The sequence below is a fragment of the Rhineura floridana genome, chromosome 1 (assembly GCF_030035675.1).
Source record: "Rhineura floridana isolate rRhiFlo1 chromosome 1, rRhiFlo1.hap2, whole genome shotgun sequence".
Lineage (NCBI taxonomy): Eukaryota > Metazoa > Chordata > Lepidosauria > Squamata > Rhineuridae > Rhineura > Rhineura floridana.
The window spans coordinates 12486182-12506901 of record NC_084480.1 but is presented as its reverse complement, the minus strand read 5'-3'; the positions used below and the strand labels follow the sequence as shown (position 1 = coordinate 12506901).

Sequence of the window (20720 nt, the reverse complement as noted above, 5' to 3'; positions counted from 1 at the left end):
TTTAAAAAGAACTTAAGTTTATCTGTCTCTGACCTGAACCCCAAAATAATATTTGATCTACGCCATATCATTTATCTGAATGACCAAGGGTGCTGTCTCTTTTGAGATCCACAGTAATTTTCTCCAGGCAAAACTATTGTCTTTGCACAGTGTTCATAAGTGTGTGATGATGACCCCAGATGACAAAAACAAATAAGGAACTCAGGGAGTACACATCACAATAAGCTTTGTGCTACCCCAAATGATAACATTTGCATCTCCAGGAGACTGTCCTCTATTAAAAGGCATCAAGCGATGTTTTGAACTGCCATGCAAATAACCAGTAACCATTAGTAACCAGCTTCACCATTGTCTATTTCTGCCATATGGCTAACCCAAGAGATGTAGGCCTATGGAGCCAGAAGCTACACAGTGCCCTTTAAATGTTTTTCATATATTGCCTGTAAATAGTGGCCAGATATACCCTCTGACCATGAGGGGGTGAAACCTACCTCCTCTGCAATTATGCAGAAATTCAAAGAAGGGGAAAAGCTACAAAAAGCTTGATTCATGTTACCCATTTAGCAGGAAAGTTGCTTTCTGGGCTCATACCATTCTGGTAGTGTTTGAACAACAAAATCATGAGAGACCCTTAGATCATGTGCAACTCATCCACATTGACACTGCAGGTCCTCAGAGAGATGCAGCACTGATGTGGGAACTCTTCTCATGATCTGTCTCATGGGATTCTTTCATTCCTACATTACCAGAGCTCCATAGGGAAGCAGCCACAATACTATTCTGTTAATATGTGAATCAGACCCTTTGTAACATCAGATGACACAGTTAAGTGCCCCCTACCATCTACATATGGCTGAGATTTCTCCTTTTCCATGGAACGCAATGGATTTTCACTTTTTCAAGATGCTGCAGTGTCTTTTTTGAAAATATAAAAAGGGGGGGGATTTTAAAGACATACACTTTGATCTTGACACCTATTTGGAAAAGCTTTGTGGTGGGGCCTCTGAAAGAAGTAAAATTAGTTGCATTTTTAACAAATTTTATTCTCTACTTCTCCTTCCAATTAAAATTAGTTCCTTTTCTATTGTGCCTGTTGAAAGTATGGTGTGTAACCTAAAAGTTTGCAAACTCTTCTCCCAGGGAAACATTTTTAAAAAATCAAAGGCCCGTTCTTTCAAAGAAAAGTGTACTGGAGTGTCTTATGCAATGGTATGGGTAATTTGGGGGTGAGATTCAAGTCCCACTTCTGCCAGAGACTTATAATCTTGGCCTCAGTATCCCCATCTTTAAAATGGAAATGCTAATATCAGATGGTTTATAGCAACACTATTTATCCCAAACAAGAAAGAACAAAAACAAAATGTTGCAATGCATCTTCACTTTTAGCAAGAGTGGTCCTGTTCAGGGTTCCAGGAAGCTAGCCATGTTCTCCACTAGAATACTCAGACCACTCCCTCCTGCACCCCACAATTCCATTTTTCTTTTCTAAGTGACATTCAATATGCTATGTCTACTAAGCGCGATTGGTCCTTCCACTGGACTTTTGTTTGTTTTGGTGGAGGCGGTTTCTAGTTTTAATTGTATTACTGCAAAACTTGGGATTTCCCTAGCAATGCTGATACCTCCCTCTCCTTTCTGAAGATTTATGGTTTATAATTTGTTGTGTAACAAGTTCATAGTCTAATAATAGAGGGCAAGACATCCATAACCTAGTTTGTAAACAAGAAGCCTATTAGATTTTTACCTTGAATACAGTAAGTCCTAATGGACTCAATGATAAATCTGATTTATCATTTTACAATTAGTGGCATGTTTCCAGTTCCGATTGCATACACTAAGCATTTGCAGCAAATATAAATTAAGATCAGTTAGGGGCTGTTTTTATTCATTCCTGGGACAGATAACAAAGGAGGTAAAGAGCTGTTCTGATAGCCAGGTTTGGCTAAAAATCAAATTGGTGCTTGTATAGAGTCACATATAGTAACATATGTACTGCCTTGAAATCGATTCCGACTTATGGTGACTCTATGAATAGGATTTTTATGAGGATGAGAGGCAGTGACTGGCCCAAGGTCACCCAGTGAGCTTCATGGCTATGTGGGGATTCAAACCCTCGTCTCCCAGGTCGTAGTCCAACACCTTAACCACTATACCACACTGTCTCTCATAGTAACATATAGTAAAGTATAATATATGTTTTCAGAGGTCTCCTTCACACAGGAAGAATTCTGTTATCTCCATACAAGTGGGAGGATTATAACTTGGCAGAATCCCTCATTGGAGTGCAACATGAAAAGAACTTTTCCTAAGGAATTAAGGCTTTCTCATATAAACTTGATAAAGACTTTTTGGTCGAAATGAACTATTGCCAGTATTCTGTTGTAATTTGTTGTTTATTGCTTGTATGGTACACTGCAACCATGAGAACTTACTATAATTTTTAATAAGTTCTAGGCTTGTTGTTGTATTATTGTGTATGGGATCCCTCATTGTATAATTTTGTATCCTTGAATGAAACAAACTACAGTCCCCAGTTTGGATGTAACACTAAAGTAGAGATTGTGGTTTATTACTCTTATTTGTTCTATTGGGGGAGGTTATCATACTTTGGACACATAATGAGAGACATTCACTAGAAAAGACAATAATGCTGGGAAAAACAGAAGGGAGTAGAAAAAGAGGAAGACCAAACAAGAGATGGATTGATTCCATAAAGGAAGCCACACACCTGAACTTACAAGATCTGAACGGGGTGGTTCATGAAAGATGCTCTTGGAGGTCACTGATTCATAGGGTCGCCATAAGTCACAATTGACTTGAAGGCACATAACACACAAACCAAGATAGTGAAAAGTTAGTGAGTTTGATGGGGCTTATCCCCGACTAAGTCTGTATAGGAATGCTGATTAAGGTGACAATCCTATTAACATTTTTAATTGGGGACAAGCCCCACTGAATATGGTGGGACTTATTCTTAGTAAAACCTACAAATTCATGAATGTTATCTTGGGAGTATGTCCTGTTGAACTCAAAGTGATGCTCCAAAGAAACCATAGATGGGATGAAGCTGGTAGGCCCCTTCCAGTCTTTAGAATAATTTTCATTACAAAATTATAGAGATATTTTATTTATTAATTTTGTTAGCTGCTTTTCTACACAAATATGTGACTCAAAGCAACTTACAATTAATAAAAAGTGAAAGATTAAAAATTATATATATAATGTCACCCCTGCTAACGCCACCTCCTCTTTCTTGGTGGTACCGATAATGATAATGTTGTTTCTATTTAATTTAATTTTTGTATATTGTATTGTTTGTATTGTATATTATTGTATTTTTATACCTGTGTTTATTTTTCTTGTAAGCCGCCTTGAGGGCCTTTGGCCGAAAGGCAGGGTATAAATAAAATTTAATAATAATAATAATATAAAAGTTTTTTTAAAAGTATGAAAGGTGGTGGAGCAACCCTTCTTAGGAAGGCTACACAACAGAAGTCCTCCAAAGTTATGAAGGCTGTGGGTTGGAGAGCTGTGTTGTTTCCTTTTTCCAGTGGAAAAAGCAAAATGTTGAAAAACTCTTATAGAATGTGAAAACGTTTTTCAGCTAGAGTTTTAAAATAATTGTGCTAGTTGCATGCAATAGGGTGAACATTAAAGGTCTTACAGTAGGGCCCCACTCATACAGCGGGTTATGTTCCGGACCCCCGCTGTAAAGCAAAAACCGCTGTAAAGTGGATCCCATTGACTTACATTGACCAAAATGGTGCCCGGCGGCAAAAAACCACCGTAAAAGCGGAACAAGCGCTGTAAAGCGGGGCTTTTCTACAATTCACAACCGCTGTATTAGCGGAACGCTGTAAAGCGGGGCCTTACTGTATTTAATAACTAAGAGAGGCTCACAAAGAAAGACTGCAAATCTTATGTCTCTGCTGCTGCCTGGGAACTCTAAGAAACAGTGGACAAACCATTGGAGCTGACACGCAGCCTTGTCTAGAGATCTCTGGTCTATACTGAGTTCTGATATGGGACCAATTTGCAGGGCTTTTTACACTATTAAATCCTAATTAGTCATACCTGGTATTTTGACTATGTATCATAGCCTTGACAATTGTTTATACATTTGCAAGGTCAAGATGACACTCTAGCACTTAGCTTTATGATGAGCAGCCACAACAGATAATGGACTGGCTGTCCAGCTTCGTACTAATACCAGGTGGACACTGTGGGATCATGTTAGTTTTAGCTTGTGTGAGAGATAAATGACCAACATTCCTAGGATCTGCTCAGCAGTGTCATCTCTATACATAACTACTATTTTACAGAATACTAAGACAGAGGAATAAGAATGAACCTATTACAGGACTTTGGCCCAAAGGGATCTCTAGGCATGAAATAAACAAGTACATTGCACCAATAATTAAAACTCCTCGATGTACACCTTTCTTCTGCAAGATTCTAATACTGTATAGCATTTACTCACTCAAAATAGTTTTTAATGACATAACTGTACAAGACAATGAACAGTAATAATTACGATCATTGTGTACTGTACTTAAACATGTTACTTGTAAGGCTGAGACAAACATTACTTTTTTCTGAGTTAGATTCATCTTGAGAGAGGAATGTTGCTTACATGGCCGTGTCTGTCCATAATAAGTCATAACCTATGGCTTACCATGAACAAACAGTGTAGTAGTACACACTGCTGAATCGCTTCTGCTGTACGCCTCACTTCATTGAACAGGGAGCAACAAACCAGAAGCCTTGACTTAGCATGCCATGTTTATGCATTCATATTTTGCAAACCAAGACCAAACCTTGGCTTAACATTGTCGGTTTTTTCTCCCCCCCCAAAAAAAATCTGTGAGTGCTGATTCACATGTTACACTAAGCCAAAGCTTGTGGTTGATTGCTCCCTGCTCGACTAAGGGAGGAGTGTCGCAAGAGTAATACAGCAGCATGCAGTACCATGCTGGTTGTTCATGGTAAGCCACAGATTATGGCTTAGCATGACATATGAAGGAAGCCGGTGTGCAGCAGTTACCGTGCAGCTACAAGGGGGGATTTTTTGGTGTGTTTTCTGTTTCTTGATAACATAGACTATGGAGTGTGGAGACAGTTTCTAAGCCAAAAAAAATAAAAACACCCTCTTGTTCATGAGGGATGGATTCTGTTTTAAACTATTATTTTTTCTTCCTGCTTTCCCAAGGTGTATTTGGTACATTAATGTTGTAGCAGCAAGTTGCTGCATCCACCCTATCACTGGATATATTTTGTAGTAATTGCTTGAATTAAAGCATTTATGCTTTTAAATGTAAATACAGCTGAACATTTCAGTGTTGTGTGCTATACACAATGCATAAGTTTAGAATCCAGAAGAAAATTAGTGAAGCACATATTTCAGTTTTCCCCATTTCCTTAATTTGGGGGGTGGGTGGGTTTCAGGAATGGGTGCATCTCCAGTTCCATACCGTACCAGAGAGAGAAAAACAAAAATGCAGCTACGTAGAGGCAAATCAACTGTGAGGCACGTTCTATCTTACAGAGTTACGTTATTGCTAATCATAGAATCATAGAATAGTAGAGTTGGAAGGGGCCTATAAGGCCATCAAGTCCAACTCCCTGCACAATGCAGGAATCCAAAGCAAAGCATTCCCGACAGCTGGCTGTCCAGGTGCCTCTTGAATGCCTCCAGTGTCGGAGAGCCCACTACCTCCCTAGGTAATTGATTCCATTGTCATATGGCTCTAACAGGAGGTTTTTCCTGATGTCCAGTCGAAATCTGGCTTCCTGCAACTTGAGCCCATTATTCCATGTCCTTCACTCTGGGACCATCGAGAAGAGATCCCGGCCCTCCTCTATGTGACGACCTTTCATGTACTTGAAGAGTGCTATCCTATCTCCCCTCAGTCTTCTCTTCTCCAGGCTAAACATGCCCAGTTCTTTCAGTCTCTCCTCATAGGGCTTTGTTTCCAGTAATATTAGCTCAGTGGCAGAGCACATACTTTGCTGGAAGAAAAGTCCCATATTCAGTCCTTTGCATCTTCAGTTTTTGTTTTTAAAAATACCTTTCAGGTTGCAGGTACTGGGAAATCCTTCCTAGAGTGACTCCCTGTTGTAGATAGTAACTTAGTTACTTTCAGTTTATTATTTATATCCTGCTTTTCTATCAAAAAGTGTGGCTTACAGTAAACATAAGATAAAAAATAAAATTAAAACAATGCATATAATAATAGCAGCAGTTAAAAATATTACTGACAACAGTTCAAAAACTCCCAGTAACTAATAGCATATACAGTGGGTAAAACTGTAATCCTGTAAGTGGACCCAACAAACCCAATGGGACATACATATATAATGGGACTTAGACATGTGTAAGGTGCTCTGTAAGATTCAGCTGGGGAAGCAGCCTAGTGGATCACCACAATCTCAGTACCACCACAAAGAAGATCCCACCTCTTCTATCAGTCCACATGATCTTACACAGGAACGAGACTGAGAGCAGGGCCTCCAAAGCCAATCTTAAAAGGCCAAGTAGATTCAGATGGGGCAGGCTATATGAGGCAATGGGTTGCTCTAAGTCTTACTTAGAGCAGACCCATTGAAACTAATGGCCTAAATTAATCATGTCTGTTGACTTCAATGAGTCTACTCTGAGTAGAGACACTGGAGACAAGCCAATATGCATATGAGAACAAAGGTTTATCTAGCCCAGCGTCCTGCTTTTTATAAAGGCAAACCCGGGCTGTCTGTGAAACCCGCGAACAACTTTCCAAAAGGCTCAGACAGCATGAAGATGAATTAACACAGCAATAAGTAGATCATTAAAAAGTGCAGTGAGCCAGGCTGGTATCCAAACACCAGTAGGGCAGAGCCTTTAACTTCTGTTACAGCAACAAGTGACTCTGAAGCAAAGTTGAATTGCGCCCTAATCAAACAATCCAAGAGAAGGGACGATAAACCTGAAATTCCGACGTGAAGCTTGTATAATATATACACGCAGGCTCACCCAACCAGCTTTTTTAGGTCATATGACCCAGTATGATGTGATTGCAGAAAGTTAATACCATTTCTTGCCCCCGCCCCGCCCCCCGCGGATCCTTTTTCTTCTTACCCTCTCCTGCCGGCACTTTGCTGGAAACCTCCCGCCTCCGTGCGCCATTGGCCACAAGTGGGTACTTCGGCCCGCAATTGGCCACCCATGGCGATTTCCTCATGAGAGCCGTATTTCCGTTGGTCGTCCTATAGGTTTTTGGCTCCGCCTACCTTTCCTCTTGGAAAGTGACATGAAGTTGGGATCGCAGCTGTCGACACCGGTGGGGTTTTGAGGTTGACGCGGGGAGAGCTAAACACTTGAGTTAGAAATCCGGGGATTCCCCTTTCTTTCTTGCTCGCCCTTGCTCGCCCTTCCTCCGGGGGGGGGGGAGAGCCAGGATTCCTGGGTTTCCCAAAGAGAATATGGCTAGTGGTTAGAGCACCTAGCCTGGGAGCCAATTTAGTTCCGGCAACGGGAAATGGTAGCAAGGGGTTGCGGATGTGTGCATGGACCTGGAGCTGGGAGGAACTAGGAAGGGAGTAAAGTCCTGTGGCTAGAGCAAGTGTGCATAGAGGTAGGGGACAGATAATCCTGGTTACTCTGTGAAGTATATTCAGGGACAAAAAGGCTCAAGGGTCCTGCCTGCTCAAAATAGGTGTTGAGTAGTACTAGTGGTAGCTTGAACAGTGTCTGGATGCCTGTGTTCTTGGACCAGGAAGAGGAGGTAGGGCAAGACTTTTTGTGTTTAAGAAAGTGAAGTCTGGTGGGTTGGAGCAGGAAGATTAAGGAGCCAGGAGGAAACCTGGGGTACCTGGAGTAGGAGGCTGGAGAGTACAGTGGTTAGAGCAGTTCACAATGGATGACCCCGAGGAGATGTTTAGAGGCGATGGGGATCCCAACCCTGCTCCTTATGAGGAGCTGGTGTCGGTAATGGCTGGGGGTTTGTATGGGGAACTGGAGCGGCTTGTAGCCTGGAGTGTGTCAGGGCTCCTGCCACAACTGATCTCTGTCCTGGAGTCCTTGCAAGGGGCTTGCGGGCAAGTCCGGGAGCGGGACCAGGCTCTGGAATGCCTACGGGATGACCGTCTGCGGCTGCTGGAGCAATATGAGCGGGAGCGAGCTGGGCGCAAGCGGGCAGAGGAGATTGGTATCTCATTCTGCCTACCTGTTTTGCTGCTACTACTATTTGTAAACATTTATTTAGTCTCAGCAGAGTGTTGCACAGGACAGAGACAGCCAGGTTTGCCTGTTAGGCCAATCTGCCCCCAAAGCACTGGGGGGTGAGTGTGTGTGTGTACGGGGAGGGGGGTCAAGTCCCATCCCGTCTCCCTCTTATAAATCTGGTGTGTGCTAGTCAAATCTGGTGGTTGCCTAGGCTGGCACTTTTGCTAGAGAACGATCAGCAGCTCAGAAGGACTTTCTCTTTGTGGTGCCACTCCTGTGAATGCACCTTTCTCAGGAAGTCTTATAGGGAACCAAGAAATATCCTGGTAACAGAAGTAGAAAGTAATTTTCAATCTAGCTTAATGTTGAAAGAAGGGGCTGGTGGCAGTTTCTATCCCCAGTCGTTAATCCCTGGCATCTGCTAATGGAAAGGATTCTGTATTTAAAAATTGAGATTGTACTTCTGGGTATCACAGACAGCAGGCACTGATGGACCCTATCCTTCATGTATTCATCTAAACTGTTTTTTAATGGTTATTTATGTGCATTGTCATTACAACATCCTGTGGCAAGGAGTTCCATGGGATGTTATATTTGGTGTCAAGAAGTACTTATTTTGCTTTGTCTTAAGCTTGTGGCCATCAATTTGGGGGGATGTCCCTAAGCTTTCATGCTCTACTGGAGAATGAATAGGAGGAAGTTTTTCATCCTCTCTGTATCACTTAAGATTTTAAAGAAACTTCTTTCACACGCACACCCTTTAGCCACATTGCTAAACTAAAAAGCATTAACAGCTTGCAAGCTTTTCTTGATAAGGAAAACGATCCTTATGCCCACAGTCTATTTCATACTGAGTGTGATACATGGTTGATGATTGCTCAGCCGCAGCCTTTTGGGACCCCGAGTGGATAGCGCTGGGGCTGATGAAGCTGTGGAGGAGCAATGAAAGAGACCTGTGTGGGATGGGAAGAAGTGGCTGCCAAAATGCAGCAGTGCTGGGATTGGGTGGGGGAGAGGATGTTGGAGCTGCCTGGACTCTTGGAGTTCTCTTTCATGCAGAGGTTTATGGAGCTGGAGGATGCGATGGAGCAGGAACGCAAGGTGCACGTAACAGCTGTGAGCCGGCTGGAGGGGCAGAGTCGTGCCATGAAAGGGAAAGCACGGAGCTACGCAGATCAGGGTGAGAAAATAAAAAATGCTGGACGTACTGCTTTGCAAATTGTATGAAAAACCTACATTCGATAAGGGCATTCTAGGTGTGGGGAATCTTGGGTCCTCCAGATGTCATTGAACGACAACTCCCATCATCCCTGGCCATTGGCCATGATTGCTGAAGCTGATGGAAGCTGAAGTTTGGCAACATCTGGAGGGCCAAAGGTTCCCCTCTCCTGCCTAGGAGGATGCTGGTTACCAGACCAGCCAGTTCTTGGCTTTGGCTGAATTCTGTTCTGCCATCTTCTGCTTGCAGGGTAGCTTGCCACCTACCCATATCCCTCCCACCAGCAGGCATGCCCAATCCTGCATCCTTCATCCATTCCCTGCTATGTTTCTTGGAAGCTCTGGCTGGGCCGGTCGATCAAGTTTGCTAAGATTGGGGTGTAAGGGAGCAGTCAGCAGTGCAACTTCATCTGTGCACATCTTTTGGGCTGTTTGCAAACTTGGGCAACTTTTAGTCACATTTGTGATTATTTACAAAATATGCACAGAGTGAGAGCGAGAGAGGGAGGGAGAGGTGGTGTTTTTTCCTCTCCCTCTTCCATAGCATTACTTTATTTGGAGGACTCCAAAACCTGATGTGCAGCAGATGTAGGGTAGGCAAAAGGAAATACTACTTCACACACTGCGTAATTGTTGCCACTGGATGAGTTCGTGGCTGCTGGCATAGGTGGCTTTAAAAAATTGATTAGACAAATTCATATGTAGGGATAGCACCAGTTGATCTCTGTGTGTCTTGGGCTGCAATCCTGCACGCAAGTGCCTGGGGATTAACCCCAGTGAACTCAGTGAACGTGACTCCAAGTAAACATGCATGGGATCAGGGGCTTATGGGCACTTCAGCACAAGCTGAGAACAAACTACATGTGATATTATTCTAATGTGCCGGTTTTAGAAAATGCAAATTGTACCAGTTTCAGTAATCTGATAATTAAGGTGGTCAGAGCAGATGTAGAGAGGAAATTTTAAGTCTTCCTTGCTGCAATCCTGAGGAAAGTTCCACTTCTGGAGCTGATATTTGCTGGGTGTATGTGGGGTGGTGGAATTTCCCATTGCCATCAACAGAGAATTTTCTTCCATTGCAAATACCAGCTTCAGAGGAGAGATTTTCCTCAGGACTGCAGTAGGGGAGGAAAGGGTTACATTCCCTCCCCACAACTGCTCTGATCTCATTAATTATTAGCCCTCCTCCAGCTGATACAGTTTGCATTTAAAAAAATAAACACAACAACCTTGCATGTTAGATGTAAAGGCACATTTAACTTCATATCTAGTTTGTCTTTTGCACAATGAAGATACATTGGCATGCATGCTTTATGCAGGAGTAAATCCTGCTGAATGCAGCACGAGCTAGAGGGAGCTCCAGCTGACGAAGCGTCAAGGCCCCAGCTGACGAAGCGTCAAGGCGAGTTAAGCAGCAGAGCGAGTTCGGCAGCAGGGCGAGGAGGCCAGGGCCCCCCACTCTGCCCTTCTGTTCCCTGACCTCAACTAAACCACAGTCTCCAACCTATTGACGTAATAAACCTCAAACAAAACTATGCAGGTAAGAAGCCAGCAGGCGTGTGGGGACTTTCCAGTGTTTTGCACAGCCTGCAGCATGTACGACTATCTGCCTGTTGGACAGCAGTCGTGGGTGTGCTGTCGGTGCAATGAGCTCCTGGCTCTCCGGGAACGACTTCATTTCCTTGAGGCCAAGGTGGCAGACCTGGAAAAGCTGAGAGAGGCAGAGAGGTGTGTGGAGGAGGCCTTCAGGGACGTTATAGCTGTGTCCCACTCCAGCGATGATAGCTCTCCTGCTATCATGGAGAACGATGGTCTCGGGGAAGGAGAGCATCCAGCTGAGGAAGAGGGAAACGATCCCTTAGAAGGGACCCATTCCTTGGGGGATGAGCAGCTATCCTCTCGTGCCGAGGATATATCTCTTTTTTTTATCATTAATTTTTATTCAAATTTTCAAAGACAAAAAACAAAACAAAACAAAAACAATTAAACAATAAAATAAAATGTTGACTTCCGATTTGTCGCAGATCAGTTATAGGTCTACAATATATAACAATCCTATCTGTAAAATTATATTATAAAATCACTTTCCTCCAGTAGTTATCTTAGTTAATCATCAAATCTCATAAACATTATTTTATTCTTTCCACAAAAAGTCAGAGAGGTTTCAATTCCTTGAGAGATATATCTTTCAATTTTTCTCCAAATAAACATGTCGCTTAATCCATCTGATTCAAATCTGTTAGGCCCAATAATTTCAATAGCCATTCTTCCATTATCTATATTAATTCCATCTTCCATCTTCAATAATCCTGTTAAGTCCAGTAATTTCAGTAGCCATTCTTCCATTATCAGTATCCCATAATAATCTTGTTGTCATAGCCATAGTCCAAATAAACATATCAATTAATCCATCTAGTCAAATCTGTTAAGTCCAATAATTTCCATAACCATTCTTCCATTATCAATATTAATTCCATCTTCCATCTTTAATAGTCCTGTTAAATCCAGTGGTTTCAGTATCCATTCATCCATTATCAGTATCCCATGATGATCTTGCTGTCATAGCCATAGTCATATAACAAAAGTCTGATGGGAATTTCCCCCATCACAAATATGTCCTTGCCATCAATTCTGAATATGTTGTTGAAATATTGTTGTAAAGTCACATCTCTGCTCTGGGTGCATCTCTGCTCTGTCACATATTTGTAGTTAATTCCATAATTTTTTTCTATGTCAAGCCCCATCACATCATTCCAGTCAAAAATTCTGAATATGTTGCTGAAATATTGCTGCAAAGTCATATCTCTGTTCTTCTTTTTTACAAAATGCACTGGCTCATCTCTTAAGAGTTTCTCCACTGTCACATATCTGTAGCCAACTCCATAGATTTTTTCTATGTCAAGCTCCATCACATCATTCCAGTCCAAAAAATTATCCAAGACATTGATAACTTTACCACCAACATCTTCATTAATTTCTTCAGAGACAACATTGAATTCCAAACAGTCAACTTTATTTCTAACATCCATAAACTCCAAATCTTTTTCCAATTTCACATTTTTTCCAATCTCCAGGGCTTGTAGCTTCCCTATCCCATCAAACTCCTCTCTCACAGAATCCACTATTTCTTTAAGCTCCTGCATCATTTTATTAAATTCAATTTTCATCTCCTGTCTACCCTGTCTCAGGGTTTGTTTCGTTATCTCAATCTCACCCATTATTTTCTGGAACATAATTTCTTCCATGGTCTCAATCACTTTCCTGGCTGTCATTCTTAAATCCACAGAAACAAAAATTATTTCAGCCACAATTGGGTTAATATTCCAGGCTTGCTTATTTATATCTGTGTAGACAGTACAGCCTGCCTTATCTCTATGTGTTCAGGAATACAAAACAAACTTAGTTCCCAACATCAAAACAATTAGTGGCGTCGTGAACAAGCAGATTCGTCAAAATGAAATAGACCAAAAAAAAAAAATTTTTTTCCCCCTCCTCGAAATAGAAATTCCTCTTCCGTTGGTATCTTTAGAATGCACCTCCAGGACAGCTTTTTGCAATAAACAAAGATAAGCTTTTTCGATTTCTTTCCTCCTTAATTTCGTTAGTGAAAGAGAAAAGCCATAACTCACCTAGAAATTCTTCACAGCTGATTCATTGACAAATCTCTTTTTTTGCTGCATCAATTTAAACCAAGTAAAAAAAGAAAATAGAAAGAAGGATGCTTATCTGCCTGTTGAAGTCCGTTATTCTTTAAAGAAAAGATAAACGTGTCGCTATAATCAGCTAGAGCTTGATGAAAGTCCGTCCGACATTGCAGTTTGAACCTTCTCTCATAAATAAATGAAATCCAGTCCTCCCCACAAAAACAGGCTTTGTGGTTAATCTCTAACATTTCTCCCTGCCCGGGAGAAAATCTTTACCAGTCAAAAAGAGCGTTGTGACTGATTTTAAAGCTGAAAAAGCTTCTTCTGAGACAAGAGCTTGACTCAGAGGCAGCACAGGCAAAGCAACCCTTCCCGGAAGTCTGAAGTCGTGCCGAGGATATATCTCCAGGGGGTGGAGGGATCCTTGTAGTGGGTGATTCGATCATTAGGAACAGTGGGGTGTGTGATGGGCGTGTAGACTGCAAGGTGTTTTGCCTGCCTGGTGCGAAGGTTGCGGATATCGCCCGTCGTTTAGATAGTTTGGTAGACAGTGCTGGGGAGGAGTCAGTGGTCGTGGTGCACGTTGGCACCAACGACATGGGGAAATGCAGCCGTGAGGTCCTGGAAGCAAAATTTAGGTTGCTAGGTAGGATGCTGAAAGCCAGGACGTCCAAGGTGGCTTTCTCGGAAATGCTACCGGTTCCACGCGCAGGACCAGCCAGACAGGCCCAGCTTTGCAGTCTCAATGCGTGGATGAGACGATGGTGTCGGGTGGAAGGGTTTAGATTTGTTAGGCACTGGGGAACATTTTGGGACAAGCCGGGCCTGTACAAAAGGGACGGGCTCCACTTGAACCAGAATGGAACCAGACTGCTGGCACTTAAAATTAAAAAGGTAGCAGAGCAGCTTTTAAACTGACTGAGGGGGGAAACCCGACAGGAGCTGAGAAAGGTCCGGTTCGGAATAAACCTCCCCCCTGGGATAAAAACCAAAGAAATGATGAAATTTTAAAAGGGGTAGGCCTAGAAGTAGGCATTGTGAGAGCAGGGGCACAGGATATAAATTCAGAAGGGCAAAATTACCACAGGCCAAACCACAAGTACCAAAGACACTTGAAGAGAGACACTGCTTACAAGTGCCTGTACGCTAATGCTAGGAGCCTCCGAACCAAGATGGGAGAACGGGAGTGCTTGGTCTTAGAGGAGAGCATTGATATAGTGAGCATAACAGAGACCTGGTGGAATGGAGAAAACCAGTGGGATACGGTTATCCCTGGATATAAACTATATCGGAAGGACAGGGAAGGACGTATTGGTGGCGGAGTCGCTCTATACGTGAAAGAACAGAGCTTGGAAAAGTTACTTTTTTGAACTACAAATTCCATCAGCCCAATCCAGTGGCCATGCTGGCTGGGGCTGATGGGAGTTGTATTTCAAAAAAGTAACTTTTCCAAGCTCTGGAAAGAAGGCATTGAATCCAGCAAGCTCGAAACCCCAAAAGAGGCAGACTCCTCCACAGAATCGTTGTGGGTGGTGATACCATGCCCCAGGAGGGACTTAATACTGGGAACGATCTATCGTCCCCCTGATCAAAATGCTCAGGGAGACCTTGAGATGAGATATGAAATTGAGGAAGCATCCAAACTAGGAAATGTGGTAGTAATGGGTGACTTCAACTACCCGGACATAGACTGGCCGCATATGTGTTCCAGTCATGACAAAGAAGCAAAGTTTCTAGATATTCTAAATGACTATTCCCTAGACCAGTTGGTCATGGAACCAACCAGAGGGACGGCAACCCTGGACTTAATCCTCAGTGGGGACCGGGACCTGGTGCGAGATGTAAGTGTTGTTGAACCGATTGGGAGCAGTGACTACAGTGCTATTAAATTAAACATACATGTAAATGGCCAATTGCCAAGAAAATCCAACACGGTCACATTTGACTTCAAAAGAGGAAACTCCACAAAAATGAGGGGATTGGTAAAAAGAAAGCTGAAAAACAAAGTCCAGAGGGTCACATCACTCAAAAATGCTTGGAAGTTGTTTAAAAACACTATATTAGAAGCTCAACTGGAGTGCATACTGCAGATCAGAAAAGGTACCGCCAGGGCCAAGAAGATGCCAGCATGGTTAACGAGCAAAGTCAAGGAAGCTCTTAGAGGCAAAAAGTCTTCCTTCAGAAAATGGAAGTCTTGTCCGAATGAAGAAAATAAAAAAGAACACAAACTCTGGCAAAAGAAATGCAAGAAGACAATAAGGGATGCTAAAAAAGAATTTGAAGAGCACATTGCTAAGAACATAAAAACCAACAACAAAAAATCCTATAAATACATTCAAAGCAGGAGACCATCTAGGGAGGCGATTGGACCCTTGGATGATAAGGGAGTCCAAGGTGTACTAAAGAACAATAAGGAGATTGCAGAGAAGCTAAATGAATTCTTTGCATCTGTCTTCACAGTGGAAGATATAGGGCAGATCCCTGAACCTGAACTAACATTTGCAGGAAGGGATTCTGAGGAACTGAGACAAATAGTGGTAACGAGAGAGGAAGTTCTAGGCTTAATGGACAATATAAAAACTGACAAAATCACCGGGCCTGGATGGCATCCACCCGAGAGTTCTCAAAGCACTCAAATGTGAAATTGCTGATCTGCTAACTAAAATATGTAACTTGTCCCTCAGGTCCTCCTCCGTGCCTGAGGACTGGAAAGTGGCAAATGTAACGCCAATATTGAAAAAGGGATCCAGAGGGGATCCCGGAAATTACAGGCCAGTTAGCTTAACTTCTGTCCCTGGAAAACTGGTAGAAAGTATTATTAAAGCTAGATTAACTAAGCACATAGAAGAACAAGCCTTGCTGAAGCAGAGCCAGCATGGCTTCTGCAAGGGAAAGTCCTGTCTCAGTAACCTATTAGAATTCTTTGAGAGTGTCAACAAGCATATAGATAGAGGTGATCCAGTGGACATAGTGTACTTAGACTTTCAAAAAGCGTTTGACAAGGTACCTCACCAAAGACTTCTGAGGAAGCTTAGCAGTCATGGAATAAGAGGAGAGGTCCTCTTGTGGATAAGGAATTGGTTAAGAAGCAGAAAGCAGAGAGTAGGAATAAACGGACAGTTCTCCCAATGGAGGGCTGTAGAAAGTGGAGTCCCTCAAGGATCGGTATTGGGACCTGTACTTTTCAACTTGTTCATTAATGACCTACAATTAGGAATGAGCAGTGAAGTGGCCAAGTTTGCTGACGACACTAAATTGTTCAGGGTTGTTAAAACAAAAAGGGATTGTGAAGAGCTCCAAAAAGATCTCTCCAAACTGAGTGAATGGGCGGAAAAATGGCAAATGCAATTCAATATAAACAAGTGTAAAATTATGCATATTGGAGCAAAAAATCTTAATTTCACATATACGCTCATAGGGTCTGAACTGGCGGTGACCGACCAGGAGAGAGACCTCGGGGTTGTAGTGGACAGCACGATGAAAATGTCGACCCAGTGTGCGGCAGCTGTGAAAAAGTCAAATTCCATGCTAGCGATAAGTAGGAAAGGTATTGAAAATAAAACAGCCGATATCATAATGCCGTTGTATAAATCTATGGTGCGGCCGCATTTGGTTACTGTGTACAGTTCTGGTCGCCTCATCTCAAAAAGGATATTATAGAGTTGGAAAAGGTTCAGAAGAGGGCAACCAGAATGATCAAGGGGATGGAGTGACTCCCTTACGAGGAAAGGTTGCAGCATTTGGGGCTTTTTAGTTTAGAGAAAAGGCGGGTCAGAGGAGACATGATAGAAGTGTATAAAATTATGCATGGCATTGAGAAAGTGGATAGAGAAAAGTTCTTCTCCCTCTCTCATAATACTAGAACTCGTGGACATTCAAAGAAGCTGAATGTTGGAAGATTCAGGACAGACAAAAGGAAGTACTTCTTTACTCAGCACATAGTTAAACTATGGAATTTGCTCCCACAAGATGCAGTAATGGCCACCAGCTTGGACGGCTTTAAAAGAAGATTAGACAAATTCATGGAGGACAGGGCTATCAATGGCTACTAGCCGTGATGGCTGTGCTGTGCCACCCTAGTCAGAGGCAGCATGCTTCTGAAAACCAGTTGCCGGAAGCCTCAGAAGGGGAGAGTGTTCTTGCACTCGGGTCCTGCTTGCGGGCTTCCCCCAGGCACCAGGTTGGCCACTGTGAGAACAGGATGCTGGACTAGATGGGCCACTGGCCTGATCCAGCAGGCTCTTCTTATGTTCTTATGTTCTTATTTCTGTTCAGACACCCATAGGTTGCATATCACATTCCATTTCCTTCAATGGGTCTTAGTTATAATATCTCTTGTTGGATTTTGCCCTTGATCTAGCAGATAAGACTCTTATCTTGTGCAGTCCGTACCTAATTCTGTGTCCTGGTAAGATCTGGGCTGGGTTGTGTTTAATGATGTATCTAGACCGAGGAAACATAGACACAAACTGCCACTAGCTCTGGAAAAATGTTTAGTGTCTATTGCCATTGACCCAATCCTCCTCCACCACCACCACCTTTATCTGTGAAATCTTTTAACTTAATTATGTTTATGCCCACCTATTCACTAATCATCATTAAGAAGTTTTCTATTCAATGTTCAACCCAGCACACAGGGACTTATTTTGGAGCCAGACTGGATTATTTTTTCTTCAAAAAAAGAGAGTTTTACACCCTAGCAAAGGGTATCTCTAACAAAATTCTCAGTACCCTCACAAAATGAAAACTCTGACAGTACTATCCTATATCTATATATATCCAGGTAAGTGAGTATAGGATTGTCGCCTCAGTGTTCTTTGCATTAATCCAAGACGTTTGTGCATTCTCGCATATGAGGCATGAATTTTTATTCATTTGGTCTGTATCACCACTGCAAAGCTTGCATTGAACAAAATCTGCATTTTATTCAAGATGGGTTTATCCTGCTCTTGGGCCGGCCCTAACCTTAGGCAGAGTGAAGCAACCACCTCAATGGCAGATGCTCAGGGGCAGCAGCAGTAATAGCAGTAACACTGGCTATTTTTCCTGAGCCCCCAGCCATTCCCTTCTGTTGCCATGTGGCCTCTCCAGGACCCCCTTATTTTGGCTTGCTGTCTGATGTATGGTGGAGGATGCTATTCTGTCACCAGTGTTGATTCAGCTGCCTGCCCAGTTGCCTTTCAGATGTGGAATAGAGAGGCGGCATCATGTTGTCCTTCACCTCCACCAGCAAAATGTCTTGGTCTGGTCCTGCCTGCTCCCTTTTCCACTTTTAACTGCACATAATACAAATAGTGCATAAGAGGCACTTTTTAGCTCCGTGTTTGAAAATGACCTTAAAACCAATTTAAAACTGGTTAAAGTTTCTGGTATCGATATACACATCACAATCACTCCAGCATCACCTTCTCTCTCCCTCTCCTGCTTTCTCTCCTTGCAGTGGCCAGCCTGGAAGAACAAAAATCGTCCCTCCTAAAGGAGCTCTCGTCTATGAATCAGAGCCACACAAAGGTACCGTCTTCCCTTTTTTGCTCTTTTCTTCTCCCCTCTACTTCAAGCTGGGCCACATTCCCATGTTGTCCTCCATTCCTTACAGATTGTGCAAAGCTACAAGGAACTGAAATCGCAAAGGGTGACGTTGGCCAGTACTAGCCAAACTGGATCTCCGTCTGCAGAGACACAAAGGTTTGGAGGAGGAAGCCCGGCATGGGGAGTGGGGGTCAGGAGTTTGTTTGGGGATACTGTGCCACCAGTAAGCCAGGGAGGCCCCTCCCTACTGACCAAGAAGGATATTTTTACCCAAGCTGCTGAGGTTGTGGAGGGTACCGTACATCCAGCTGTTGCGTACGTTCAGCTGCTGTGCACCCCAGCTTCCTCGAAGCGCACCACAGCTGCTGTTCAACCAGACTATTTTCCCTCATTTCATGCAGAAGGGTAGAAGCCCTTTGTGGTTGCCTAGCAATGGCAGGGCCTATGCCAGTGCTAGATTAAGGCAGGAATGGATGGGACTGTGCCCTGTGGTTGCCAGGCAACCCACCAAGGGCTGCATGTGACAAAACAGTTAGCTGGGGTGGGGATGGGGTTGAAATCTAATCTTGCACACGCACCCCATCCCCAAAGTGAAGAAAGGACAAGTCGCTCCATGACAAACTCAGTAGAAATGGGGTGCAGTGTGGGGCGATGGGCAAAGAAACGTGAGGCTCTTCTCTGATTGCTTTCAGAGGTCAGGTGGGTATCTGGCAAGGAGAGGGCATTTTTAGTGGTGGCACTCCGGTTACAGAATTCCCTCACTCGTCCAATCCGCCTGGCTCCTTCGTTATTTGCTTTTTGAGATGCCAGATGAAGCCTGTCCTGTTCTCTGGAATCCAATATTCTTTTTTATTGTTAAAGAATGGCCATAGCCCTTGGCAAAATGGGGTTTTGCATTCAGGAGGTACTGGGTTCAGTCCCTGGCATTTCCAAGTAAGCCAAGGAGGGACCCCTGCCTGAAAACCCAGAGAGCGGCTGCCAGTCAGTGTAGACACTGTTGAGCTAGTTGGATCAGGCTGACTGTATAAGGCAGCTTCTCTTTCTCAAGCTTTTAACAACAATAGAACTTACCAACTGACTACTTTTTTTTTTTAAGCTTGCAGTAGTAATTTTAGATTTCTATGTAATATGTTGGTTGTTTTATATTGTTGTTAATTGGGTTTGTCAGCCACATTGAGGCCTTATTGTGGGATGGAGGAGGGAAGGAAGGTGCGTGTACACCCTTTGAGATACGGAGATGGTGAAGGGCCCCAAGCAACGATATACTGTAGGAGGTTACAGACATGTCTTTTCCAGGACAGCTGATTAGCAGTAATGAAAAAATCCAAATAACTTTCTCCCCCTCTTTCCTCCCCCTCCTGATCAGGTTGAAGCCCTTACCAATCCAGTCACCCCCACAGTTTCTTCCAAGCACCTCAGATCCTGGGCCTCCTGAATCCCCTCATTCCCCAGAGGTAAGTGTCTTGGTGTTGTGGGGCTTGAGCCCCTGTTTGTTGCTTCTGGCAAAGAGCAACAAGGATAGATGGGAAGGCTGTGTGGGGAGGGGAGCAGAGGCATTAAGGGGAACCAAGAACAAATGGGCTTCTATGTTTTTTCCTTCCCCTCCCCCCTTCTTTTCAGGAACCTGTAGAGTTTCGGGAGTTTCCCCTTGCAAAGAAGATGCCCCAGAGGGACGGAGAACGAAATGATTTCCCCTTGGCACAAGAAATGGTGCAGCTGGAGCAGGATGGTATGGAGAGGGACCCTCCATCTTGTCTTCTCTAGGATAAGCTTTTCATAGGAAGGTCACATTTCCACCATACATTTAAAGCACATGGCTTCTCTCAAAGAGGGAAGCTTGAAGAATGGCAACACGGGAGAGGGCCTTCTCAGTGGTGGCCCCCAAACTATGGAATGATCTCCCTGACGAGGTGTGCCTGGCGCCAATACTGTTATCTTTTCAGCACCAGGTCAAGACTTTCCTCTTCTCCCAGGCATTTTAGCATGTGTTTTTAAATTGTTTTTAAAAAATTTTAAATTGTGTTTTTAAATTGTTTTTTGTGTTTAAAAATTTGTATATTTGTTTTTATTGTTTTAATTGCTGTAAACTGCCCAGAGAGCTTCATCTATGGGACGGTATATAAATGTAA

The 20720-nt window shown here is 43.2% G+C and overlaps 1 pseudogene; it reads left to right on the top strand.

The window, feature by feature from the left end:
* Window positions 1-7272: 7272 nt before the first annotated feature.
* Window positions 7273-20720, top strand: part of LOC133387948 (C-Jun-amino-terminal kinase-interacting protein 4-like) — a 31722-nt pseudogene continuing 18274 nt past the window's right edge.